The sequence below is a fragment of the Cynocephalus volans genome, chromosome 3, assembly GCF_027409185.1.
Source record: "Cynocephalus volans isolate mCynVol1 chromosome 3, mCynVol1.pri, whole genome shotgun sequence".
NCBI lineage: Eukaryota > Metazoa > Chordata > Mammalia > Dermoptera > Cynocephalidae > Cynocephalus > Cynocephalus volans.
The window spans coordinates 204,058-228,500 of NC_084462.1; positions in this window are offsets into that span (position 1 = coordinate 204,058).

Sequence of the window (24,443 nt, forward strand, 5' to 3'; positions counted from 1 at the left end):
CAAGCAGAGGTTGTAAGGTGCCCACATGTATAGCTATGCAGTATATCAACTATTCTAATTGACACAGTAGCCAGAATGGAAGACCCTTAAACATTGCAGCCAGGCTTATAATATTGTATTTGCAGCCTTAGCTGGTGGATGAATGAAAAAACAAATGAATGAATGAATAAAAATTTGAACTGTATGTATACATCCTGAGATACATGCCCAGTTTCCAGTACATGGGACCTTGGAGTAAATTCACCCGGCTAGGGGCAGGGTTGAGCAGGAAGGGACAAACTGCAGTCTGGAAGATACAGAGATTCTCTTCCCATCTCCCAGATTCTTGGGATCCTTCAAAAGCTCAGGTCTGGGGAGTTGACTCTTCTCCCCTCTTTCCAAGGCTGAGGTAAAGCTGAGGGTAGGGAAAAAACAGGGATCGACAAGCTTCTGAGGAATCTGGCTCCAGGCCAAAAACCTCTGTGTGATTTTTGAGGCCCAGCCTCAGGCATTTACAGAGGCCTTTTACCTGCAAGCCTCTCAGGGGCGCTGCCCTCCCAAGCCAGCCTGGGGTGCTACTGGGCATGGTAGCCTCTGAAGGAAGACGAGCGAGACAGCAGGTCCCTCAGGGCCGTGCCATCTGCACCTTTGCATTCTTAGCCCTGGTGGCTTCGTCCCTAGGTCTCTGTTTGAGGCCTTGGACAGAGGCCTTCTTCAGGTGCCTCAGGACAGGAAGCCTTGAAAACACCTTTCCCCACTTCACCTCAGTACCCAGGACTTTTCCACTCCCCAAGGAATGACATGAAAGCACCTGTCTCCTCACCCCCACCGCCACCCCAAGGTCCCTAATTCTTTGGGATTCTTTTGTTTGAGGTGCCCCCTACACCTGTGCTGATCCACCTGACGTTCTTCCTGCGTGCTGTGCCATGGGAAAAATGGAACGGGGCAGCCGCACTTTCTCCAGTTTTAGGCTCTTGCTTATATTATTGCGGCGAGTGATTAAACGCTTAACTCTTTCATCTTTGGCTTGTTGCTTTAATTGGCTACTCCAACACCTGGCAGCCTAGCTCTCTATTCCAGCTCATCTGAGCTCCTGATAGTTCCCAAGAGCTAAATAATAATGCAGTTAACCCTTCAACAGCATGAGTTTGAACTCCACAGGTCCACTTACACGCAGAGTTTTCCCAATAAACATACGTACAGTTCTGTAAATGTATTTTCTCTTCCTTATGATTTTCTTAATAACATTTTCTTCTCCGTAGCTTACTTTATTGTAACAATGCAGTTTATAATATATATAACACAGAAAATATTTGTTAATCGACAATTTATTTTATTGGTAAGGCTTCCAGTCAACAGTACAGAATCAGTAGTTAAGTTTTGGGCGAGTCAAAAGTCATACACAAATTTTCGACTGTGCAGGGGGTTGGCACCCCTAACCCCATGTTGTTCAGGAGTAAACTGTACTGACATTGCAGGGAAATTGAAAAGTGTAAGCCCCATATTCTGTAATTCAGCCTTGGCTAATATCTGTAGCAGAAGCCTGAGGAAATAAGGCTTCATTAGTAATTTCACACTGTGAAGTTTGGGGCTAATAAGACTCTCAGGCCCAAAGGTTTCCTACTTGTACACCAGAAGGGAACATGTGTTTTAATAAATCTCTCTTGTATTTGTGAATTTGCTTATTTAAAAAGTCTTATAAGTGTCTAAAATTAAATCAAGTTTACATATGTATTTATTATTTTTTCCTTTAATACACTGCTGAATTTGGTTTGCTGATATTCTGTTCATAACGTTCACCTCTCTATTAAGAGACTATTGGACTGTAGTTTCCTTTTTCTTTATTTTAGGATAATTTAAACAATATGGGAATTGGCTGGTGCCCTACCGTCCCCACCCTTCTCGACGGCCTGCCTGCCTGCCAGATTTGGGGTATGACTACCCAGCCCCACATGGGCATAAACCAATTTCTTGCAATGAATCTGTTAATGTAGATCTCCCACCGGTCCTGTCTGTCTGGCAGACCCCGATCAACATACTTGTTCTCTTTTAACATTTGTTCCTCGCCCTGCATTTCTCAAGGCTGCTTTGTTTTCCTAGCCTGTCGAGATGAATGCTGAATTCAGATATTCCAAAATGGGCCGGGGAATGAGAACGTTCTGCAGCTACAGAGGAAGACAGACAGACAGACAGACAGACAGACAGACAGACAGACCAAGGCATGCTGCGCTTGGGCTCGAGGGCAGGCGGGGTGCACTCGCTTGCTGCGCTTGGCCCTGAGGGGAGCCACTTGGCCAGCGGCGGAGGCCGTGCTCCAGTGCTCCATGCTCCGTTTTCTGTGCTCCACGCTCCGGGCTCCGGGCTCCGTGCTTCTTTGTGCTCCGTGCTCCAGTCTCCGTGCTCCCGGCTCCAGGCTCCGGGCTCTGTGCTCCGGGTTCAGTACTCCGTGTTCCGGGCTCCATGCTCCATGTTCCGGGCTCCACGCTCCACGCTCGGGGCTCTATGCTCCATGCTCCCAGCTCCGTGCTTTGGTCTCCAGGCTCCGTGCTCCATGGTCCGGGCTCTGGGCTCAGGGCTCCGTGTTCCTGGCTCCAGACTCTGGGCTCCAGGCTCCAGACTCTGCGCTCCGTGCTCTGCGCTCCAGGCTCCGGGCTCTGGGCTCCAGTCTCTGTGTTCCTGGCTCCAGACACCGGGCTCTGGGCTCTGGGCTCTGGACTCCATGCTCCATGCTCCAGGCTCGGTGATTTGGGCTCCGGGCTCTGGGCTCCGTGCTCCAGGTTCAGTGCTCTGGGCTCCAGGCTCCGGGCTCCAGGCTCCATGTTCCTGGCTCCGGACTCTGCGCTCTGTGCTCCGGGCTCCAGACTCTGGGATCCGGGATCCGTGTTCCTGGATCCAGACTCTGTGCTCCATGCTCTGTGCTTCGGGCTCCTGGCTCCGGGCTCTGTGCTCCTAGCTCCATGCTCTGTACTCCCGGCTCTGAGCTCTGTGCTTCGTGCTCTGAGCACCAGGCTCCATGCTCCAGGCTCCAGGCTCCAGGCTCTGTGCTCCTGGCTCCAGACTCCAGGCTCCGGGCTCCGGGCTCTGGGCTCCGGGCTCTGTGTTACTGGCTCCGGACTCTGGGCTCCGTGCTCCTGGCTCCAAACTCCAGGCTCCGGGCTCTGTGCTCCAGGTTCAGTGCTCAATACTCCGTGCTCTGTGCTCCAGGCTCCGGACTCCATGCTCCACGCTCTGGGCTCCATGCTCCATGCTCCCAGCTCCGCACTTCGTGCTCCGGTCTCCGGGCTCCGTGCTCTGTGCTCCATGCTCCTGGCTCTGGGCTCCAGGCTCTGTGCTCTGTGCTACGTGCTCCAGGTTCTGTGCTTTGAGCTCCACGCTCCATGCTCCATGCTCCAGGCTCCATACTCCGGGCTCCATGCTCCAGGCTCTGGGCTCCGGGCTCCGGACTCTGGGCTCCATGCTCCACATTCCTGGCTCCAGGATCTGTGCTCCGTGCTCCAGGCTCCATGCTTTGTGCTTCTTCGTGCTCTGTGCTCTGAGCTCGGAGCTCCATGCTCCATGCTCCAGGCACTGTGCTCTGTGTTCCGCACTCCGGGCTCTGGGCTCGGGCTCCATGTTCCTGGCTCTGGACTCCAGGCTCCGGGCTCTGCTCCGGGTTCAGTGCTCCATGCTCTGGGCTCCGTGCTCCGGGTCTGGGCTATTGGCTTTGTGCTCCATGCTCCAGGCATCTTTGCTGCATGCTCTGGGCTCCAGACTCTTTGCTCCCAGATCAGGGCTCCAGACTCTGTGCTCTGCACTCTGGGCTCCATGCTCCATGCTCCCAGCTCGGGGCTTCATGCTCCGTTCTCCGGGCTCTGTGCTCCAGGCTCTGGGCTTGGTGCTCCAGGTTCAGTGCTTCATGCTCCTGGCTCTGGGCTCCATGCTCCCAGCTCCATGCTCTGTGCTGCACACTCCAGGCTATGTGCTTCTGGCTCCGGTCTCCTGTCTCTGTGCTCCATTCTCCTGGCTGCTTGCACCGTGCTCCAGGCTCCAGGCTTTGTGCTCCAGGCTCCGTGCTCCACACTCCAGGCTCCAGACTCTGTGCTCCCGGCTCTGGGCTCCATGCTGCATGCTACATGCTCCAGGCTCTATGCTCCCAGCTTCATGCTCTGTGCTCCGGGCTCCGGGCTCTGTGATCCGGACTCCGGGCTCTGTGATCCATGCTCCGTGCTAAATGCTGCATGCTGCGTGCTCCATGATCCAGACTCCGGGCTCCAGGCTCCAGGCTCCGGGCTCTGTACTCCGGGCTCCACACTTGTGCTCCAGGCTCCATGCTCTGTGCTCCAGGCTCTGGGCTCTGTGCTCCCGGCTCCAGGCTCTGGGCTCTGGGCTCCATGCTCCATGCTCTGTGCTGCATGCTCTGTGCTCCAGAATCCATACTCCGGGCTCCGGGCTCTGTGCTCCGGGCTCAGTGCTCCATGCTGCATGCTCCGTGCTCCAGGCTCCAGGCTCAGAACTCCATGCTCTGTGCTCTGTGCTCCGAGTTCCGGGGTCCAAGCTGCATGCTCCATGCTCTGGGCTGCGTGCTCTGGGCTCCTTTCACCGTACTCCAGGCTACGGGCACAATGTTCCTGGCTCGGGACTCCATGCTCCATGTTCCAAGCTCCGTGCTCCGGTCTCCAGGCTCCGTGTTTCTGGCTCCGTGCTCCCCACTTTGCATTCCATTCTCCTGGCTATGTGCACCATGACCCCGGCTCTGGGATCTGGGCTCCCAGCTCCGTGCTCTGTGCTCTGGCCTCCAGATTACGTGCTTCCGGCTCAGGTCGCCTGGTTTCACTGGTTTAAACTGGATTAAATGGATAAAATCGGACTGTACTGGTGTAAACTGGTTTAAACCGGATAAAACTGGACTGAACCGGTTTAGACCGGTTTAAACCAGATAAAACCGGACTGAACCAGTTTAAACCGGTTTAAACCGGATAAAACTGGACTGAACCGGTTTAAACCGGTTTAAACCGGATAAAACCAGATTGAACCGGTTTAATACAGTTTCAACCGGATATAACCGGTTTAAACCGGATAAAACTGGATTGAATCAGTTTAAACCCTTTTGAACCGGATAAAAACGAATTGAACCAGTTTAAACCGGTTTAAACCGGATAAAACCGGATTGAACCAGTTTAAAGTGGTTTAAAACGGATAAAACCAGATTGAACCGGTTTAAACCGGATAAAACCGCATTGCACCGGCTTAAACCGGTTTAAACTGGATAAAACCGGACTGAACCGGTTTAATCCGTATAAAATCGGATTGAACTGGTTTAAACCGGTTTACACCAGATAAAACCGGATTGAACTGGCTTAAACCGGTTTAAACCGGATAAAACAGGATTGAACCAGTTTAAAACGGTTTAAACCGGATAAAACCAGATTGAACCGGTTGAAAACGAATAAACCCGGATTGAACTGGTTTAAACCGGATAAAACCGGTTCGAACCGGGTTAAACCGGTTTAAACCGGATACAACCGGATCGAACCGGTTTAAACCGGTTTGAGCGGGAAAAAAACAGATCGAACCGGTTTAAACCGGTTTAAAGTGGTTAAAACTGGATCGAACCAGCTTAAACCGGTTTAAACCGGATAAAACCGGAATGAACCACTTTAAAAAGGTTTAAACCAGATAGAACCGCATAGAACCGGTTTCAACCGGTTTCAAACGGATTGAAACGGATAGAACCAGTTTAAACCAGATAAACCCGGATTGAAATGGTTTAAAATGGTTTAAACAGGATAGAACTGGATAGAACCGGTTCAAACCGGTTTAAACAGGATAGAACCGGATAGAATCGGTTTAAACCAGATAATACCGGATTGAACCGGTTTAAACCGGTTTAAACCGGATAAAACCGGATTGAACCGGATTAAACCGGATAAAACCGGATTGAACCGGTTTAAACTGGATAAAACCGGATTGAACCGGCTTAAACCGGTTTAGGCCGGATAAAACCAGATTGAACCGGTTTAAACCGCATAAAACCGGATTGAACCGGCATAAACTGGTTTAAACCGGATAAAACCTGATTGAACCGGTTTAAACCGGTTTCAACAGGATAGAACCAGATAGAACCGGTTTAAACTGGATAAAACCGGATTGAACTGGCTTAAACCGGTTTAGGCCGGATAAAACCAGATTGAACCGGTTTAAACCGGATAAAACCGGATTGAACTGGCTTAAACCGGTTTAAACTGGATAAAACCGGAATGAACCAGTTTAAGCCGGATAAAAACGTATTGAAACGGTATAAACCGGTTTCAACCGGATAAAACCAGACTGAACCGGTTTAAACTGGATAAAACCGGATTGAACCGGTTTAAACCGGATTCATTTGGATAGAACCGGATAGAACCGGTTTAAACCATATAAAACCGGATTGAACCGGTTTAAACCAGTTTAAACCGGATAGAACCGGTTTCACCCGGATAAAACCGGATTGATCCGGTTTAAACCGGTTTAAACCGGATAAAACCGGATTGAACTGGATTAAACCGGTTTAAAACGGATAAAACCGGTTTAAACCGGATAAAACCAAATTGAACCAGTTTAAACGGGATAAAAGCAGATTGAACCGGTTTAAAACGGATAAAACCGGATTGAAACAGTTTAAACCGGTGTAAACCACATAGAAACAGATAGAACCGGTTTGAACCGGATAAAACCGGATCGAACCGGTTTAAACCGGTTTAAACAGGTTAAAACCGGATCGAACCGGCTTAAACCAGTTTAAACCGGATAAAACAAGATTGAACCGGTTTAATACACTTTCAACCAGATAGAACTGGATAGAACCAGTTTAAACAGATAAAACCGGATTGAACCGGTTTAAACCGGTTTAAACAAGATAAAATCGGAGTGAACCAGTTTAAACCGGATAAAACCAGATTGAACCGGTTTAAACCGGATAAAACCGGATCGAACCGGCTTAAACCGGTTTAAACCGGATAAAACCGGATCGAACCGGTTTAAACCAGATTAAACCAGATTGAACCAGATAGAACCGGTATAAACCGGATAAAAGCAGATTGAACCGGTTTAAGCCGGTTTAAACCGGAGAAAACCGGATGGAACCGGCTTAAACCGGTTTAAACCGGAGAAAACCGGATTGAACCGGTTGAAACCGGTTTAAACCGGATATAAACGGATTGAAGCAGTTTAAACCGGTTTAAAACTGATAAAACCGGAATGAACCGGCCTAAACATGTTTAAACCGGATAGGACCGGTTTAAACCGGATAAAACCGATTGAACCGGTTTAAACCGGTTTAAACCGGATAAAATCGGATTGAACCGGTTTTAACCGGAGAAAACCGGATTGAACTGGTTTGTACCGTTTTAAACCGGATAAAACCAGTTTAAACGGGATAAAACCAAATTGAACCAGTTTAAACAGGATAATACCAGATTGAACCGGTTTAAGCCGGATAAAACCGGATAAAACCGGATTGAAGCGGTTTAAACCGGATAGAACCGGTTTAAACCGGATAAAACCGGATTGAATCAGTTTAAACCGGTTTAAACCGGATAAAACTGGGTTGAATCGGTTTAAACCGGATGAAATCGGATTGAACAGGTTTAAACCGGTTTAAACCGTATAGAACCGGGTAAAACCGGTTGAAACCGGATAAAACCGGATTGATCCGGTTTAAACCGGTTTAAACAGGATAAAACCGTATTGAACTGGTTTATACCGGTTTAAACCGGATAAAACTGGTTTAAACGGGATAAAACCAAATTGAACCAGTTTAAACCGGATAATACCAGATTGAACCGGTTTAAGCCAGATAAAACCGGATAAAACCGGATTGAAGCTTTTTAAACCGGATAAAACAGTTTTGAACTAGTTTAAACCGGATAAAACCAGATTGAACCGGTTTAAGCCGGATAAAACCGGATTGAACCGGTTTAAACCAGATTCAACTGGATAGAACCGGATAGGTCCGGTTCAACCCGGATAAAACCGGATTGATCCGGTTTAAACCGGTTTAAACCGGATAAAACCGGATAGAACTGGATTAAACCGGTTTAAAACGGATAAAACCGGTTTAAACCGGATAAAACCAAATTGAACCAGTTTAAAAGGGATAAAATCAGATTGAACCGGTTTAAACCGGATAAAACCAGAATGAACCGGTTAAAGCCGGATAAAGACATATTGAAACGGTATAAACCGGTTTCAACTGGATAAAACCAGACTGAACCGGTTTAAACTGGATAAAACCGGATTGAACCGGTTTAAACCGGATTCAACTGGATAGAACCGGATAGAACAGGTTTAAACCGGATAAAACCGGATTGAACCGGTTTAAACCAGTTTAAACCACATAGAAACAGATAGAACTGGTTTGAACCGGATAAAACCGGATCGAACCGGTTTAAACCGGTTTAAACCAGTTAAAACCGGATTGAACCGGCTTAAACCGGTTTAAACCGGATAAAACAAGATTGAACCGGTTTAATACAGTTTCAACCAAATAGAACCGGATAGAACCAGTTTAAACCGAAAAAACCGGATTGAACCAGTTTAAACCGGTTTAAACAAGATAAAATCGGATTGAACCAGTTTAAACCGGATAAAACCAAATTGAACCGGTTTAAACCGGATAAAACCGGATCGAACCGGTTTAAACCGGATAAAACCGGATCGAACCAGTTTAAACCGGATTAAACCAGATTGAACCGGTTTAAACGGATAAAACCGGATAGAACCGGTTTAAACCGGATCAAACCGGATTGAACAGGTTTAAACCGGTTTAAATAGGATAGAACTGGATAGAACCGGTTTAAACTGGTTTAAACAGTATAGAAATGGATAGAACTGGTTTAAACCGTATAAACTCGGTTTCAACCAGTTTAAAGCGGTTTAAACCGGATACAACCAGATTGAACCGGTTTAAACCGGATAAAACTGGATTGAATTAGTTTAAACCCTTTTAAACCGGATAAAAACGAATTGAACCAGTTTAAACCGGTTTAAACCGGATAAAACCGGATTGAACCAGTTCAAACTGGTTTAAACTGGATAAAACCGGATCGAACCGGCTTAAACCGGTTTAAACCGGATAAAACCAGATTGAACCGGTTTAATACAGTTTCAACCGGATATAACCGGTTTAAACCGGATAAAACTGGATTGAATCAGTTTAAACACTTTTGAACCGGATAAAAACGAATTGAACCAGTTTAAACCGGTTTCAACCGGATAAAACCGGATTGAACCAGTTTAAAGCGGTTTAAAACGGATAAAACCAGATTGAACCGGTTTAAACCGGATAAAACCGCATTGCACCGGCTTAAACCGGTTTAAACTGGATAAAACCGGACTGAACCGGTTTAATCCGTATAAAATCGGATTGAACTGGTTTAAACCGGTTTACACCAGATAAAACCGGATTGAACTGGTTTAAACCGGTTTAAACCGGATAAAACAGGATTGAACCGGTTTAAAACGGTTTAAACCGGATAAAACCAGATTGAACCGGTTGAAAACGAATAAACCCGGATTGAACTGGTTTAAACCGGATAAAACCGGATCGAACCGGGTTAAACCGGTTTAAACCGGATACAACCGGATCGAACCGGTTTAAACCGGTTTGAGCGGGAAAAAAACAGATCGAACCGGTTTAAACCGGTTTAAAGTGGTTAAAACTGGATCGAACCAGCTTAAACCGGTTTAAACCGGATAAAACCGGAATGAACCACTTTAAACAGGTTTAAACCAGATAGAACCGCATAGAACCGGTTTCAACCGGTTTCAAACGGATTGAAACGGATAGAACCAGTTTAAACCAGATAAACCCGGATTGAAATGGTTTAAAATGGTTTAAACAGGATAGAACTGGATAGAACCGGTTCAAACCGGTTTAAACAGGATAGAACCGGATAGAATCGGTTTAAACCAGATAATACCGGATTGAACCGGTTTAAACTGGTTTAAACCGGATAAAACCGGATTGAACCGGATTAAACCGGATAAAACCGGATTGAACCGGCTTAAACCGGTTTAGGCCGGATAAAACCAGATTGAACCAGTTTCAACCGCATAAAACCGGATTGAACCGGCTTAAACTGGTTTAAACCGGATAAAACCTGATTGAACCGGTTTAAACCGGTTTCAACAGGATAGAACCAGATAGAACCGGTTTAAACTGGATAAAACCGGATTGAACTGGCTTAAACCGGTTTAGGCCGGATAAAACCAGATTGAACCGGTTTAAACCGGATAAAACCGGATTGAACTGGCTTAAACCGGTTTAAACTGGATAAAAACGGAATGAACCAGTTTAAGCCGGATAAAAACGTATTGAAACGGTATAAACCGGTTTCAACCGGATAAAACCAGACTGAACCGGTTTAAACTGGATAAAACCGGATTGAACCGGTTTAAACCGGATTCATTTGGATAGAACCGGATAGAACCGGTTTAAACCTTATAAAACCGGATTGAACCGGTTTAAACCAGCTTAAACCGGATAGAACCGGTTTCACCCGGATAAAACCGGATTGATCCGGTTTAAACCGGTTTAAACCGGATAAAACCGGATTGAACTGGATTAAACCGGTTTAAAACGGATAAAACCGGTTTAAACCGGATAAAACCAAATTGAACCAGTTTAAACGGGATAAAAGCAGATTGAACCGGTTTAAAACGGATAAAACCGGATTGAAACAGTTTAAACCGGTGTAAACCACATAGAAACAGATAGAACCGGTTTGAACCGGATAAAACCGGATCGAACCGGTTTAAACCGGTTTAAACCGGTTAAAACCGGATCGAACCGGCTTAAAGCAGTTTAAACCGGATAAAACAAGATTGAACCGGTTTAATACACTTTCAACCAGATAGAACTGGATAGAACCAGTTTAAACAGATAAAACCGGATTGAACCGGTTTAAACCGGTTTAAACAAGATAAAATCGGAGTGAACCAGTTTAAACCGGATAAAACCAGATTGAACCGGTTTAAACCGGATAAAACCGGATCGAACCGGCTTAAACCGGTTTAAACCGGATAAAACCAGATCGAACCGGTTTAAACCGGATTAAACCAGATTGAACCGGTTTAAACGGATAAAACCGGATAGAACCGGTATAAACCGGATCAAACCGGATTGAACTGGTTTAAACCAGTTTAAATAGGATAGAACCGGATACAACCGGTTTAAACTGGTTTAAACAGGATAGAAATGGATAGAACCGGTTTAAACCGTGTAAAACTGGATTCAACCAGTTTAAAGCGGTTTAAACCGGATACAACCAGATTGAACCAGTTTAAACCGGATAAAACTGGATTGAACCAGTTTAAACCGTTTTAAACCGGATAAAATCGGATTGAACCAGTTTAAAGCGGTTTAAAACGGATAAAACCAGATTGAACCGGTTAAAACAGGATAAAACCGGATTGAACCGGCTTAAACCGGTTTAACGTGGATAAAACCGGACTGAACCGGTTTAAACCGGATAAAACCAGATTGAACCGGTTAAAACAGGATAAAACCGGATTGAACCGGTTTAAACTGGTTTAAACTGGATAAAACCGGAATGAACCACTTTAAACAGGTTTAAACCAGATAGAACCGGATTGAACCGGTTTAAACCGGTTTCAACAGGATAGAACCAGATAGAACCGGTTTAAACTGGATAAAACTGGACTGAACCGTCTTAAACCGTTTTAAACTGGATAAAACCGGATTGAACCGGTTCAAACCGGTTTCAACCGGATAAAACCAGACTGAACCGGTTTAAACTGGATAAAACCGGATTGAACCGGTTTAATACGGTTTCAACCGGATAGAACCAGATTAAACCGGATAAAACCGGATTGAAACGGTTTAAACCGGTTTCAACTGGATAGAACCGGATAGAACCGGTTTAAACCGGATAAAACCGGATTGAACCGGTTTAAATCAGTTTAAATCGGATAGAACCGGTTTAACCCGGAAAAAACCGGATTGATCCGGTTTACACCAGTTTAAACCGGATAAAACCGGATTGAACTTGATTAAACCGGTTTAAACCGGATAAAACCAAATTGAACCAGCTTAAACCGGATAAAACCAGATTGAACCGGTTTAAAACGGATAAAACCGGATTGTACCAGTTTAAACTGGTTTAAACCAGATAGAAACAGATAGAAACGGTTTGAACCGGATAAAACCGGATCGAACCGGTTTAAACCGGTTAAAACCGGATTGAACCGGTTTAAACCGGTTAAAACCGGATTGAACCGGTTTAAACCGGATAAAACCAGATTAAACCGGTTTAAACCGGATAAAACCGGATCAAACCGGCTTAAACCGGTTTAAACTGGATAAAACCGGATCGAACCGGTTTAAACCGGATTAAACCAGATTGAACCGGTTTAAATGGATAAAACCGGATAGAAACGGTTTAAACCGGATCAAACCGGATTGGACTTGTTTAAACTGGTTTAAACAGGATAGAAATGGATAGAACCAGTTTAAACCGGATAAAACCGGATTCAACCAGTTTAAAGCGGTTTAAACCGGATACAACCAGATTGAACCGGTTTAAATCGGATAAAACTGGATTGAACCAGTTTAAACCGGTTTAAAACTGATAAAACTGGAATGAACCGGCCTAAACCTGTTTAAACCGGATAGGACCGGTTTAAACCGGATAAAACCAATTGAACCGGTTTAAACCGGTTTAAACCGGATAAAATCGGATTGAACCGGTTTTAACCGGAGAAAACCGGATTGAACTGGTTTATACCGTTTTAAACCGGATAAAACCAGTTTAAACGGGATAAAACCAAATTGAACCAGTTTAAACAGGATAATACCAGATTGAACCGGTTTAAGCCGGATAAAACCGGATTGAATCAGTTTAAACCGGTTTAAACCGGATAAAACTGGGTTGAATCGGTTTAAACCGGATGAAATCGGATTGAACAGGTTTAAACCAGTTTATACCGTATAGAACCGGGTAAAACCGGTTGAAACCGGATAAAACCGGATTGATCCGGTTTAAACCGGTTTAAACAGGATAAAACCGGATTGAACTGGTTTATACCGGTTTAAACCGGATAAAACTGGTTTAAACGGGATAAAACCAAATTGAACCAGTTTAAACCGGATAATACCAGATTGAACCGGTTTAAGCCAGATAAAACCGGATAAAACCGGATTGAAGCTTTTTAAAACGGATAAAACAGTTTTGAACTAGTTTAAACTGGATAAAACCGGATTGAACCGGTTTAAGCCGGATAAAACCGGATTGAACCGGTTTAAACCGGATTCAACTGGATAGAACCGGATAGGACCGGTTCAACCCGGATAAAACCGGATTGATCCGGTTTAAACCGGTTTAAACCGGATAAAACCGGATAGAACTGGATTAAACCGGTTTAAAACGGATAAAACCGGTTTAAACCGGATAAAACCAAATTGAACCAGTTTAAAAGGGATAAAATCAGATTGAACCGTTTTAAACCGGATAAAACCAGAATGAACCGGTTAAAGCCGGATAAAGACATATTGAAATGGTATAAACCGGTTTCAACTGGATAAAACCAGACTGAACCGGTTTAAACTGGATAAAACCGGATTGAACCGGTTTAAACCGGATTCAACTGGATAGAACCGGATAGAACAGGTTTAAACCGGATAAAACCGGATTGAACCGGTTTAAACCAGTTTAAACCACATAGAAACAGATAGAACTGGTTTGAACCGGATAAAACCGGATCGAACCGGTTTAAACCGGTTTAAACCAGTTAAAACCGGATCGAACCGGCTTAAACCGGTTTAAACCGGATAAAACAAGATTGAACCGGTTTAATACAGTTTCAACCAGATAGAACCGGATAGAACCAGTTTAAACCGGTTTAAACAAGATAAAATCGGATTGAACCAGTTTAAACTGGATAAAACCAAATTGAACCGGTTTAAACCGGATAAAACCGGATCGAACCGGTTTAAACCGGATAAAACCGGATCGAACCAGTTTAAACCGGATTAAACCAGATTGAACCGGTTTAAACGGATAAAACCGGATAGAACCGGTTTAAACCGGATCAAACCGGATTGAACAGGTTTAAACCGGTTTAAATAGGATAGAACTGGATAGAACAGGTTTAAACCAGATAAAATCAGATTGAACCAGTTTAAAGTGGTTTAAACCGGATAAAACCAGATTGAACCGGTCTAAAACCGGATAAAACCGGATAGAACCGGTTTAAACCGGATAAAACCATATTGAACCAGTTTAAACCGGTTGAAACAGGATAGAACCGGTTTAAACTGGATAAAACCGGATTGAAACAGTTTAAACCCGTTTAAACCAGATAAAACCGGATTGAACCGTTTTAAACCGGCTTAAATCGGATAAAAACGGATTGAAACGGTTTAAAGTGGTTTAAACCGGATAAAACCGGATAGAACCGGGTTAAACCGGTTTAAATCGGATAAAACCGGATTGACCCGGTTTCAAGCGGTTTAAACTGGATAAAAACGGATTGAACCGGTTTAAACCGGTTTAAACCGGATAAAAACGGTTTAAACCAGATAAAACCAAATTGAACCAGTTTAAACCGGATAAAACCAGATTGAACCGGTTTAAACCAGATAAAACCGGATTGAACCAGTTTAAACCAAATAGAACCGTATAGAACCGGTTTAAACTGGATAGAACCGGATAGAACCTGTTTAAACCGGATAAAACCAGATTGAACCGGTTTAAACCAGATAAAACCGGTTTGAACCGGTTTAAACTGGTTTCAACCGGATAGAACCGGATAGAACCGGTTTAAACTGGATTAAACCGGATTGAACCAGCTTAAACCGGTTTAAACCGGATAAAACCGGATAGAAACGGTTTAAACTGGATTAAACCGGATTGAACCGGTGTAAACCAGTTGAAACCGGATAAAAACGGATTGAAAGGGTTTAAACTGGTTTAAACTGGATAAAACTGGAATGAACCGGCTTAAACAGGTCTAAACCGGATAAAACCCGATTGAACAGGCTTAAACTGGTATAAACAGCATAGAACCGGTTTAAACTGGATAAAACCGGATTGAACCGGTTTAAACCAGATAAAACCGGATTGAACCGGTTTAATACGGTTTCAACCAGATAGAACCGGTTTAAACCGGATAAAACCTGATTGAACAGGTTTAAAGCAGTTTCAACTGTATGGAACCGGATAGAACTGGTTTAAACCGGATAAAACAGGATTGAACTGGTTTAAACCGGAGAAAACCGGATTGAACTGGTTTAAACTGGTTTCAACCGGATAGAAACGGATAGAACCGGTTTAAACTGAATAAAACCTGATTGAACCGGCTAAAATCGGTTTAAACCAGATAAAACCGGATTGAACCGGTTGAAACCGGTTTAAACCGGATAAAAACAGACTGAACCGGTTTAAACCGGATAAAACCGGATTGAACCGGTTTAATACGGTTTCAACCGGATAGAACTGGTTTAAACCGGATAAAACCTGATGGAAACGGTTTAAACCGGTTTCAACTGTATAGAACCGGATAGAACCGGTTTAAACCGGATAAAACAGGACTGAACTGGTTCAAACCGGTTTAAACCGGATATAACCGGACTGAACTGGATTAAACCGGTTTAAAACGGATAAAACCGGTTTAAACCGGATAAAACCAAATTGAACCAGTTTAAACCCCATAAAACCAGATTGAACCGGTTTAAAACGGATAAAACCGGATTGAACCAGTTTAAACCGGTTTAAATCAGATAGAAATGGATAGAACTGGTTTAAACCGGATAAAACCGGACTGAACCGGTTTGAAATGGTCTAAACCAGATAAAACCAGATTGAACTGGTTTCAACCGGTTTAAACCGGATAAAACAAGATTGAACTGGTTTAAACCGGATAAAACCGGATTGAACCAGCTTAAACCGGTTAAAACCGGATAAAACCGGATTGAACCGGTTTAAACTGGTTTCAACCGGATAGAACCTGATAGAAACGATATAAACCGGATAAAACCGGATTGAACCGGTTTAAACTGGTTTCAAACGGATAGAACCGGATAGAACCGGTTTAAACCGGATAAAACTGGATTGAACCGGTTTAAACCGGATAAAATCGGATTGATCCGGTTTAAACCGGTTTAAACAGGATAAAACCGGATTGAACTGGTTTATACCGGTTTAAACCGGATAAAACCGGTTCAAACGGGATAAAACCAAATTGAACCAGTTTAAACCGGATAATACCAGATTGAACCGGTTTAAGCCGGATAAAACCGGATTAAACTGGTTTAAACCGGATAAACTGGATAAAACCGGATATAACCGGTTTAAACTGGATAAAACCGGAATGAACTGGTTTAAACCGGATAAAACCGGTTTAAACCAGATAAATCCGGATTGAACCGGTTTAAACCGGTTTCAACCGGATAGAACCGGAATGAACTGGTCTAAACCGGATAAAACCGGTTTAAACCAGATAAAACCGGATTGAACCAGTTCAAACCGGTTTAAACCGGATAAAACCGGAATGAACTGGTTTAAACCGGATAAATCTGGATTGAACCGGATGAAACCGGTTGAAACCGGATATAAACGGATTGAAGCAGTTTAAACCGGTTTAAAACTGATAAAACCGGATTGAACCAATTCAAACCGGTTTTAAACGGATAAAACAGGAATGAACCGGTTTAAACCGGATAACACCGGATTGAACCGTTTCAAACCGGTTTTAAACGGATAAAACCGGAATGAACCGGTTTAAACTGGATGAAACCGGATTGAACCGGCTTAAACCGGTTTAAACCGGATAAAACCGGATTGAACCGGTTTAAACCGGATAAAACCGGATTGAACTGGTTTAAACCGGTTTCCACCGGATAGAACTGGATAGAACCGGTTTAAACCGGATAAAACCAGATTGAACCGGTTTTAAACCGGATAAAACCGGATTGAACCGGTTTAAACCGGATAAAACCGGATTGAACCGGTTTAAACTGGTTTCAACCGGATAGAACCGGATAGAACCGGTTTAAACTGGATAAAACCGGATTGAACTGGCTTAAACCGGTTTAAACCGGATAAAACCGGATTGAACCGGTTCAAACTGGTTTAAACCGGATCAAACCAGATTGAACCGGTTTAAACCGGATAAAACCGGATTGAACCGGCTTAAACCGGTTTAAACCGGATAAAACCGGATTGAACCGGTTCAAACTGGTTGAAACCGGATAAAACCGGATTGAACCGGTTCAAACCGGTTGAAACCGGATAAAACCGGAATGAACTGGTTTAAACCGGTTTAAAACGGATAGAACCGGATAGAAATGGTATAAACCGGATAAAACTGGATTGAACCGGTGTAAACCGGTTGAAACTGGATAAAAACGGATTGAAAGGGTTTAAACCGGTTTAAGCTGGATAAAACCGGAATGAACCGGCTTAAGCAGGTCTAAACTGGATAAAACCCGATTGAACAGGCTTAAACTGGTATAAACAGCATAGAACCAGTTTAAACCGGATAAAACCGGATTGAACTGGTCTAAACCGGACAAAACCGGATTGAACTGGTTTCAACCGGTTTAAACCGGATAAAACAAGATTGAACCGGTTTAAACCGGATAAAACCGGATTGAACCAGCTTAAACCGGTTTAAACCGGATAAAACTGGGTTGAATTGGTTGAAACCAGATGAAATCAGATTGAACAGGTTTAAACCGGTTTAAACCGTATAGAACTGGGTAAAACGGGTGGAAGCCGGATAAAACCGGATTGATCCGGTTTAAACCGTTTAAACAGGATAAAACCTGATTGAACTGGTTTATACCGGTTTAAACCGGATAAAACCAGTTTAAACGGGATAAAACAAAATTGAACCAGTTTAAACCGGATAATACCAGATTGAACTGGATTAAGCCGGATAAAACCGGATTAACCGGTTTAAAGCGGTTTAAACCGGACAGAACAGGTTTAAACCGGATAAAACCGGATTGAACCGGTTCAAACCGTTTTAAACCGGATAAAACCGGATTGAACCGGTTCAGACCGGTTTAAACCGGATAAAACCGGATTGAACCGGTTCAACCAGATTTAAAACGGTTAAAACCGGATTGAACCGGTTCAAACCGGTTTAAACCGGATAAAACCAAATTGAACCAGTTTAAACCGGATAAAACCAGACTGAACCGGTTTAAAATGGATAAAACCAGATTGAACCAGTTTAAAACGGTTTAAACCAGATAGAAACGGATAGAACCGGTTTAAACCGGATAAAGACGGATTGAACCGGTTTGAACCGGTCTAAACCGGATAGAACCGGTTTCAACCAGTTTAAACCGGATAAAACCAGATTGAACCGGTTTAAACCGGATAAAACTGGGTTGAATCGGTTTAAACCGGATGAAATCGGATTGAACAGGTTTAAACCTGTTTAAACCATATAGAACCGGGTAAAACCGGTTGAAACCGGATAAAACCGGATTGAACCGTATTAAACCGGTTTCAACCGGATAGAACCGGATAGAACCGGTTTAAACCGGATAGAAACGGATAGAACCGGTTTAAACCGGATAAAACCGGATTGAACTGGTTTAAACAGGATAAAACCAGATTGAACCGGTTGAAACCGGTTTCAACCGGATAGAACCGGATAGAACTGGTTTAAACTGGATAAAACCGGATTGAAACAGTCTAAACCGGTTTAAACTGGAGAAAACCGGATTGAATAGGTTTAAACTGGATAAAACCGGATTGACCCAGTTTAAACCGGTTTAAACCGGATAAAACCGGATTGAACCGGTTCAAACCGGTTTAAACTGGATAAAACCAAATTGAAACAGTTTAAACCGGATAAAATCAGATTGAACCGGTTCAAAACGGATAAAACCGGATTGAACCAGTTGAAACCCGTTTAAACCAGATGGAAACGGATAGAACCGGTTTAAACCGGATAAAACCGGATTGAACTGGTTTAATCCAGTTAAAACAGGATAGAACAGGATAGAACCAGTTTAATCCGATTTAAAAAGGATAGAACCGGATAGAACCGGTCTAAATGAGATAAAACCGGATTGAACTGGTTCAAACTGGTTTAAACCGGATAAAAACGGATTAAACCGTTTTAAAGCGCTTTAAACCGGATAAAACCAGATTGAACCAGTTTAAGCCGATTAAAACCGGATTGAACTGGTTTAAACCGGTCTAAACCGGATAAAACCGGTTTAAACCGGATAGAACCGGATAGAACCGGTTTAAAACGGATAAAACCGGATTGAACCGGTTTAAACCGGTTTAAACCGGATAAAACCGGATTGAACTGGTTTAAACCGGATAAAAACGGACTGAACCGGTTTAAACTGGTTTCAACCGGATAGAACTGGATAGAACCGGTTTAAACCGGATAAAACCGGATTGAAGCGGTTTAAACGGGTTAAAACCGGATAAAACCAGATTGAAACGGTTTAAACCGGATTGAACCGGCTTAAACCGGATAAAACCGGAATGAACTGGTTTAAACCGGTTTAAACCGGAAAAAACGGATTGAACCGGTTTAAACTGGATAAAACCAGATAGAACCGGTTTAATCCGGATTAAACCAGATAAAAACCGATTGAACCGGTTTAAACCGGTTTAAACCGGATAAAACCGGATTGAAGCGGTGTAAACCGGTTTAAACCGGATAGAACCGGTTTAAACCGGATAAAACCGGATTGAACCAGTTTGAACCGGTTTAAACCGGATAAAACCGGATTGATCCGGTATAAACCAGATAAAAACGGATTGAACCGGTTTAAACCGGCTTAAACCAGATAGAACCGGATAGAACCGGTTTAAACCGGAAGGAACCGAATAGAACCGGTTTAAACCGGATAAAACCGGATTGAACCGGTTTAAACCGGTTTAAAGTGGATAAAACCGGATTGAACTGGTTTAAACCGGATAAAACCGGATTGAACCGGTTTAAACTGGTTTCAACCGGATACAACCGGATAGAACCGGTTTAAACTGGATAAAACCGGATTGAACCTGTTTAAACCGGTTTAAACTGGAGAAAACCGGATTGAAGAGGTTTAAACCGAATAAAACCGGATTGACCCGGTTTAATCCGGTTTAAACCGGATAAAACCGGATTGAACCGGTTCAAACCTGTTTAAACCTGGATAAAACCAAATTGAACCAGTTTAAACCGGATAAAATCAGATTGAACTGGTTTAAAACGTATAAAACTGGATTGAACCAGTTTAAACCCTTTTAAACCAGATGGAAACGGATAGAACCGGTTTAAAACGGATAAAACCGAATTGAACCGGTTTAATCCAGTTAAAACAGGATAGAACAGGATAGAACTAGTTTAATCCGATTTAAAAAGGATAGAACCGGATAGAACCGGTTTAAACGAGATAAAACCGGATTGAACCAGCTTAAACTGGTTTAAACCAGATAGAAACGGATAGAACCGGCTTAAACAGGATAAAGACGGATTGAACCGGTTTGAACCGGTCTAAACCGTATAGAACCGTTTTCAACCAGTTTAAACCGGATAAAACCAGATTGAACCAGATTAAACCGGATAAAACCGGATTGAACCAGCTTAAACCGGTTTAAACCCGATAAAACCGGATTGAACCGGTTTAAACCGGATAAAATGGGATTGAACCCGGTTTAAACCGGTTTTAAACGGATAGAACCGGGCTAAACCGGTTTAAAACCGGATAAAACCGGATAGAACCGGTTTAAACCGGATAAAACCGGATTGAACAGGTTCAAACCGGTTTAAAACGGATAGTACAGGTTTAAACCGGATAAAAACAGATTGAACCTGTTTAAACCGGATAAAACCGCATAGAACCGGATCTAACCGGTTTAAACCAGATTGAAATGGGTAGAACCGGTTTAAACCAGATAAAACCGGATTGAACTGGTTTAAACCGGTTTTAAACAGGATAGAACCAGATAGAACCGTTTTAAAGCGGATAAAACCGGATTGAACCAGTTTAAAGTGGGTTAAACGGATAAAACCAGATTGAACCAGTCTAAAACTGGATAAAACCGGATAGAACCGGTTTAAACCGGATAAAAACAGATTGAACCGGTTTAAACCGAATAAAACCGGATTGAACCGGCTTAAACCGGTTTAAACCGGATAGAACCGGTTTCAACCAGTTTAAACCGGATAAAACCAGATTGAACCGGTTTAAACCGGATAAAACCGGATTGAACCGGCTTAAACTGGTTTAAAACCGGATAAAACCGGATTGAACCGGTTTTAAACCGGATAAAATGGGATTGAACCAGTTTAAACCGGTTTAAACCGGATAGAACAGGGCTAAATCGGTTTAATCCGGATAAAACCGGATAGAACCGGTTTTAAACCGGATAAAACCAGATTGAACAGGTTTAAACTGGATAAAAACGGATTGAACCGGTTTAAACTGGATAGAATCGGATAGAACCGGTTTTTAACCGGATAGAAACGGATAGAACCGGTTTAAAACCGGATAAAACCGGATTGAATAGGGTTGAAACCGGATAAAAACTGTTTGAACAGGCTTAAACCGGTTAAAAACGGATTGAACCGGTTTAAACCGGTTTAAACCGGATAAAACCGGATTGAACCGGTTCAAACCGGTTTAAACCGGATAGAACAGGTTTAAACCGGATAAAATCAGATTGAACCAGTTTAAAGTGGTTTAAAACCGGATAAAACCAGATTGAACCGGTCTAAAACCGGATAAAACCGGATAGAACCGGTTTAAACCGGATAAAACCATATTGAACCAGTTTAAACCGGTTGAAACAGGATAGAACCGGTTTAAACTGGATAAAAACGGATTGAAACAGTTTAAACCCGTTTAAACCAGATAAAACCGGATTGAACCGTTTTAACCGGCTTAAATCGGATAAAAACGGATTGAAACGGTTTAAAGTGGTTTAAACCGGATAAAACCGGATAGAACCGGGTTAAACGGTTTAAATCGGATAAAACCGGATTGACCCGGTTTCAAGCGGTTTAAAACTGGATAAAAACGGATTGAACCGGTTTAAACAGGTTTAAACCGGATAAAAACGGTTTAAACCAGATAAAACCAAATTGAACCAGTTTAAACCGGATAAAACCAGATTGAACCGGTTTAAACCAGATAAAACCGGATTGAACCAGTTTAAACCAAATAGAACCGTATAGAACCGGTTTAAACTGGATAGAACCGGATAGAACCTGTTTAAACCGGATAAAACCAGATTGAACCGGTTTAAAACCAGATAAAACCGGTTTGAACCGGTTTAAACTGGTTTCAACCGGATAGAACCGGATAGAACCGGTTTAAACTGGATTAAACCGGATTGAACCGGCTTAAACCGGTTTAAACCGGATAAAACCGGATAGAAACGGTTTAACTGGATTAAACCGGATTGAACCGGTGTAAACCGGTTGAAACCGGATAAAAACGGATTGAAAGGGTTTAAACTGGTTTAAACTGGATAAAACTGGAATGAACCGGCTTAAACAGGTCTAAACCGGATAAAACCCGATTGAACAGGCTTAAACTGGTATAAACAGCATAGAACCGGTTTAAACTGGATAAAACCGGATTGAACCGGTTTAAACCAGATAAAACCGGATTGAACCGGTTTAATACGGTTTCAACCAGATAGAACCGGTTTAAACCGGATAAAACCTGATTGAACAGGTTTAAAGCAGTTTCAACTGTATGGAACCGGATAGAACTGGTTTAAACCGGATAAAACAGGATTGAACTGGTTTAAACCGGAGAAAACCGGATTGAACCGGTTTAAACTGGTTTCAACCGGATAGAAACGGATAGAACCGGTTTAAACTGAATAAAACCTGATTGAACCGGCTAAAATCGGTTTAAACCGGATAAAACCGGATTGAACCGGTTGAAACCGGTTTAAACCGGATAAAAACAGACTGAACCGGTTTAAACCAGATAAAACCGGATTGAACCGGTTTAATACGGTTTCAACCGGATAGAACTGGTTTAAACCGGATAAAACCTGATGGAAACGGTTTAAACCGGTTTCAACTGTATAGAACCGGATAGAACCGGTTTAAACCGGATAAAACAGGACTGAACTGGTTCAAACCGGTTTAAACCGGATATAACCGGACTGAACTGGATTAAACCGGTTTAAAACGGATAAAACCGGTTTAAACCGGATAAAACCAAATTGAACCAGTTTAAACCCCATAAAACCAGATTGAACCGGTTTAAAACGGATAAAACCGGATTGAACCAGTTTAAACCGGTTTAAATCAGATAGAAATGGATAGAACTGGTTTAAACCGGATAAAACCGGACTGAACCGGTTTGAAATGGTCTAAACCAGATAAAACCAGATTGAACTGGTTTCAACCGGTTTAAACCGGATAAAACAAGATTGAACTGGTTTAAACCGGATAAAACCGGATTGAACCAGCTTAAACCGGTTAAAACCGGATAAAACCGGATTGAACCGGTTTAAACTGGTTTCAACCGGATAGAACCTGATAGAAACGATATAAACCGGATAAAACCGGATTGAACCGGTTTAAACTGGTTTCAAACGGATAGAACCGGATAGAACCGGTTTAAACCGGATAAAACTGGATTGAACCGGTTTAAACCGGATAAAATCGGATTGATCCGGTTTAAACCGGTTTAAACAGGATAAAACCGGATTGAACTGGTTTATACCGGTTTAAACCGGATAAAACCGGTTCAAACGGGATAAAACCAAATTGAACCAGTTTAAACCGGATAATACCAGATTGAACCGGTTTAAGCCGGATAAAACCGGATTAAACTGGTTTAAACCGGATAAACTGGATAAAACCGGATATAACCGGTTTAAACTGGATAAAACCGGAATGAACTGGTTTAAACCGGATAAAACCGGTTTAAACCAGATAAATCCGGACTGAACCGGTTTAAACCGGTTTCAACCGGATAGAACCGGAATGAACTGGTCTAAACCGGATAAAACCGGTTTAAACCAGATAAAACCGGATTGAACCAGTTCAAACCGGTTTAAACCGGATAAAACCGGAATGAACTGGTTTAAACCGGATAAATCCGGATTGAACCGGATGAAACCGGTTGAAACCGGATATAAACGGATTGAAGCAGTTTAAACCGGTTTAAAACTGATAAAACCGGAATGAACCGGCCTAAACTGGTTTAAACCTGATAGGACCGGTTAAAACTGGATAAAACCAGATTGAACTGGCTTAAAAGGGTTTAAACCGGATAGAACCGGTTTAAACTGGATAAAACCGGATTGAACCAGCTTAAACAGGTTTAAACCGGGTAAAACCGGATTGAACCGGTTCAAACCGGTTTAAACCGGGTAAAACCAGAGTGAACTGGTTTAAACCAGATAAAACCGGATTGAACCGGTTTAAACCGGATAAAACCGGAATGAACTGGTTTAAACCGGATAAAACCGGACTGAACCAGTTTAAACCGG